The following is a 5,000-nucleotide window of genomic DNA, read 5'->3' on the forward strand; positions in this document are numbered from 1 at the left end:
CAGAAAGTACCCTGTGGCTCCCTGGGACCCATGACCTAGAGGGAAACCCTCTTTCCTCGTGTAGCAACCAATCATAAATTAAGAAATACAGTGCCACACTAACACCCATGCAGAACAGTCCTGAACACAAATCGAAAATCCTAGAATAATGTATCCGATAAAAGCCTTTAAATAAAACAATAGAACACAGGTCCATGCGATTATCTTATCTGCAATACTGAAGCAGTAATGAACCAACAGAGTAGTTTCCCTTGGCGGCCTCGGTGTTAACTAGGGGTATGTGGGGACAGCACAGGTAATGGGGCGTGGCGGGGAGGACCTCCACGCCCCCCGCTGAACTGGATGCGGCCCTCAACATTCAGCACAGGAAAAAATCTAACGAATAACGTCGCCCTAAGAAACTGTAGCAACAAGGCAGACTCGGTGCTTAAATCTGAACAAGTATGAGCTAAGGAAGTCATTGAAGTGAGGCTCTGACGTTTAGTACCTTTTAAAGTGAGAATAGGTTTGGCTAGAGTGAAGTGACAAGGGGCGGGGGAGACTGGACACCCTTGGAGAAAAGGGGGTTCAGCACCCTTTGTGGTAGGGGAGCAAAGGGGGACCAAGAGAGGGAGAGAGAGGGGGTGAGACCGAGTCCAGGAGAGGAGGGATGGGACGTAATGGACCGTAGGCGAGGGTGTACTAACAGCCACAGTGTCATAACTTCTTTACTCTCTTCCTCCAGCCGGAGCCAGGAAAAACGCAGGCTATCTCGACCTTTGCCACAGAAAGTATAATATGACTTGCGAATATATGGTTGACGATAGTCTTTTAAACTAAATCACTTTTAGTTTAAAAGAACTAAATCAGTCCTTAATGATTATGAAAAGGGGGATAACGAACTGTTTGGCACCATGGAGAAGCTAGGAAGAAATAAGGTAATGCCCGAGAATGAGATAAAGAGTCATGCTCAGTAGCCTCTTGGCTGTATGTGGCAAAAGTATGGAATTCGTCGTCACATTGTTGAAGAGCATAAGTGAGCGAGGGCCAGCGGCTCGTTTGTTCACGCTGAGGGCTATTCCGGAATGACGAGAGTTCGTCCAGTCGTACTAGCCGAAAGAAAAGCTGGGTCATGGTAAAGTGACGAGTAAGACTGAGAGCATAAGAAAGAGTATATCATGAGAAGGCAAAACGTGCCGGCCATGAGCAGGGATAAGAGCTGCGTGCCATGAAGTGCCACGGGGGGATAAGTGCGGGCGGCGACGGCTCGACGCATTCGAGACTCACCTTCAATCAAATGCAGGTGTGGCCTATATTCGGTCGTTCGCTTCACTGAATCTGGGAAAGAAAAAAAAACATAGTTAATTGAGGAAACTACTGAGGGAAAATGGAATGTCATAGCGTATTTCAAATAACTCCATTTCAGCTTGCTTGCTTGCTCTGCTGCTCACTTTAGATCCAACCCCTAGCCCTACCCCATTTACCCAGCGCGCGAGAGACGACTCCGCCTGGCAGCAAGTGCATGCGACAGGCACGACATGCGGGTACGGCACAGGAAGCAAAAAAAAAAACGACGACGACGACGACGCACAACCAGGCCCCCGCCCCCTCCCCCTCCCTTCGACGCCTGCCTCCGGTCGGCGGGGCGCGGGGGCGCTGAACAACCCGACCGGCCAAGTCGCAAGCCGCGGCTTACCCCGGTCCTCCATTTGTGAAAGTGAAGGACGGATAATCCGTACAGGCAATAACTCTGATGGCTTACAGACAAACATGAGCAATGGTGTGGGAACCTTAGGCAAATCGCAGTAACAGAAACATGCTGGCGAGACAACAAGCCCTGAACGCGAAGAGCGGGAAAGCGCCCTTAAACCCTCAGGGAAAAGAGGGGAACGTCCAAGGCGGCCGTCGGGGAGACGCGCCCTTCGTGAGCTGACCCGATAAGCTAGAAGTACCGCCGTCGCGAGAGGCAATCCGCGCGACGGATGGACGATTGCACACACACACACACACACACACACACACACACACACACATATATATATATATATATATATATATATATATATATATGTGTGTGTGTGTGTGTGTGTGTGTGTGTGTGTGTGTGTGTGTGTGTGTGTGTGTGTGTGAATGTATATGTATATAGATACACACACACACACACACACACACACACACACACACACACACACACACACACACACACACACACACACACACACACACACACACACACACACACACATCAACCCACGTTCCGACCTCCCGCTTTATTCTCCTTGAATATCCTTTCATCTCGCTCTCTCAGGATAAGCTATATATCCCTGCATTATACTATTCATATACCTGATATACCAGAGGGAATTTCGTTGTAAATCAAAAAGAAAGAGAAAGAAAGAGAAAGGCAAAGAGAAAGAGAGAGGGGGGAGTTAGAGTGAGTGAGTGAGTGAGTGAGTGAGTGAGAGAGAGAGAGAGAGAGAGAGAGAGAGAGAGAGAGAGAGAGAGAGAGAGAGAGAGAGAGAGAGAGAGAGAGAGAGAGAGAGAGAGGAAGTGGAAGAAAATAGGAGTCATTACTAATGTATTACTGTTTTTGTTTGTGTTTTGTGTGTGCGTACGAATGTGTATGTGCGTGTATGTATGTGTATATATGTGCGAGGATCTGTATACACGTACGTCTGCGCGCATGTGCATGCGTATGTGTACGAGTGATTATTCGCCGAGGGAAGGAGGGCGAGAGGCGGAGGCGCGGCCGCCGTCCCCACACCCACTGATCAAATTAGGCAAGGGATAAATGAAGTGTGTCAAGACGCCGACCATTCCCCAGATTAAGTGGCGTTTAAGTAAATGCCACAAGGGGGAGATGTAGCGGGGGGGGGGGGGGCAGTGGCAGATGAGCGAAGAGAGGCGAACAGAGGAAAAGGGGAGAAAAAAGGAAGGAAAGGGAGGCCGAGGGGACCGACGAAGAGGGGGAGTGGGAAGGATGATGAGTAGGACGGAGGGTCTGCCAGGAGGAATGAATAGGACGATGAATCTGAGGGAAATGTGAGTAGGGCGTGGCGACAGGGTGCTGGGAGGTAGGGATGCGAGCAGAAGGGAAGGACGGCAGTGCTCCTCAAAAGAAGTGCGATTCCCGCAGAGTGACGCAGTCGAGAGCGTAATGTTCCATCATTAAAGTGCATGTGAACTCGCATACATACATACATACATACATATATATATATATATATACATATATATATATAATATACATATATATATATAATATACATATATATATATATAATATACATTTTATATATATATATATATAATATACATATATATATATATACATATATATATATATATATATATATATAACATATATATATAATATACATATAATATATATATATGTATGTATGTATGTATATGTATGTATGTATGTATGTATGCATGTATGTGTGTGTGTGTGTGTGTGTGTGTGTGTGTGTGTGTGTGTGTGTGTGTGTGTGTGTGTGTGTGTGTGTGTGTGTGTGTGTGTGTGTGTGTGTGTGTGTGTGTGCGTGCGTGCGTGCGTGCGTGCGTGCGTGCGTGCGTGCGTGCGTGCGTGCGTGCGTGCGTGCGTGCGTCTGTGTGTGTGTGTTTGTACACACATATGTACATATATATACATATAAAATATATATACATATACATATACATTATATATACATACAGACATACACAATAAAAAGACATATCAATGAATGAATGAATGAATGGATGAGTTAATGAATGAATGAACCCAATCGGCACGGATGGCAAGAATATATCCCATGCCCACTGTAATATAAGTTTCTTTATTGTATTTACACAAAGATGACTCTACAAGTGCTTAATCACCAAGGAGTCAGTTATTAGCCCTACCTAACTCACTTGTTTACTCTTTTCCTTGACTTTTGGTTAAGGTCTTTTGTATCATGTCATTGTCTTATATGTTACCAAGATTTAATAACAATTTAATAATCATAACATTAATAACAGTATCGATATCAATTGCATTAAAAAGAAAAACACATTATCCCGCCTATTCAAGGAATGGGGAAATCAGGATCGGTCACTAGGGCCTACTGACAGACTCCTTTCTGATTGAGCACATGTGGAGCCATCTGTATGTAACAAAAAAGGGGGGGGGGGGCAGAACATAAAGCCATGGTTGTTGGGTTAAAAATAAAAACATGTCCCACACAAACACGCTAAGAGAGAGCGAGAGCGAGAGCGAGAGAAAGATGGGGGGGGGGGGAGGGATCTTCTTTATTTTCCAAGAGCCCTTCACGTCCTCGCTCGCAGATCATACAAAGTGATCATCTACCAGTTAAAGAGTTAAACATACCTTTCTTTCTGCTTCACTCATGCCTTGAGTAAACAAATTCACCTAATTACAAAGGCTGATGACTTAAGCCAATTTTGCAGCACAAAAGGCGAACAAGAAAGCGAAAATCAACGGCAATACTAACGGACGCACGCCTTTCGCTCCTTTCGTCGTCTGTCTCGGGATTAATTACGTGAGTAGTGAGTATCAGAGGACATGAGATTCCATGAGAAAGCAGGCCTTCATGGATGCCGCTGACAGCCTGATCCCGCGGGAGCGGCATCTGACTAGCAAGCACTCTTGAGCGGCACCGTCGGGAGACTTGGCTTCTTAGATATTCACGGCGGGTATTATCGTGGCCATCAATCACGTCACAGCGCCGCACAGACTATCCGTCGCCACGGGGCCTCCGCAGGGTACAGCTCCTGTGTCGTCGCCGAATCGCTTCGGAGGCGGCCTTCGCATACCGCTCATCCTCTATGTGCGAAATAAGGGTTGCTGCTCCGTAAGAATAGCAGAAAATCCCGGTGAAGCCGAGGCAGCGAATGGGCAGATCTACGGATCATAAACCCACGCTTTGGCTCGAGTGGCGTGGCACCCTGGACGCCGAGGCGAGGTGCGCGGGCGTCCCGCGGGGGCTGGGGCAGGGGAGGGCCGCCGACATCAACCAGACACTGGTCGACAAACA

At 47.0% G+C, this 5,000-nt stretch overlaps 1 protein-coding gene across 3 annotated transcripts in view; it reads right to left on the bottom strand.

The window, feature by feature from the left end:
• LOC119572976 (talin-2-like) overlaps window positions 1-5,000 on the bottom strand; it is a 97,264-nt gene that overhangs the window by 27,595 nt on the left and 64,669 nt on the right. For all 3 annotated transcript variants that reach the window (XM_037919947.1, XM_037919948.1, XM_037919946.1), the window contains exon 2: window positions 1,267-1,317. The gene's annotated coding sequence lies outside the window, so the exon portion shown is untranslated. The remainder of the gene's footprint in view (window positions 1-1,266; window positions 1,318-5,000) is intronic.

Source organism: Penaeus monodon, chromosome 5 (assembly GCF_015228065.2).
Source record: "Penaeus monodon isolate SGIC_2016 chromosome 5, NSTDA_Pmon_1, whole genome shotgun sequence".
Classification (NCBI taxonomy): domain Eukaryota; kingdom Metazoa; phylum Arthropoda; class Malacostraca; order Decapoda; family Penaeidae; genus Penaeus; species Penaeus monodon.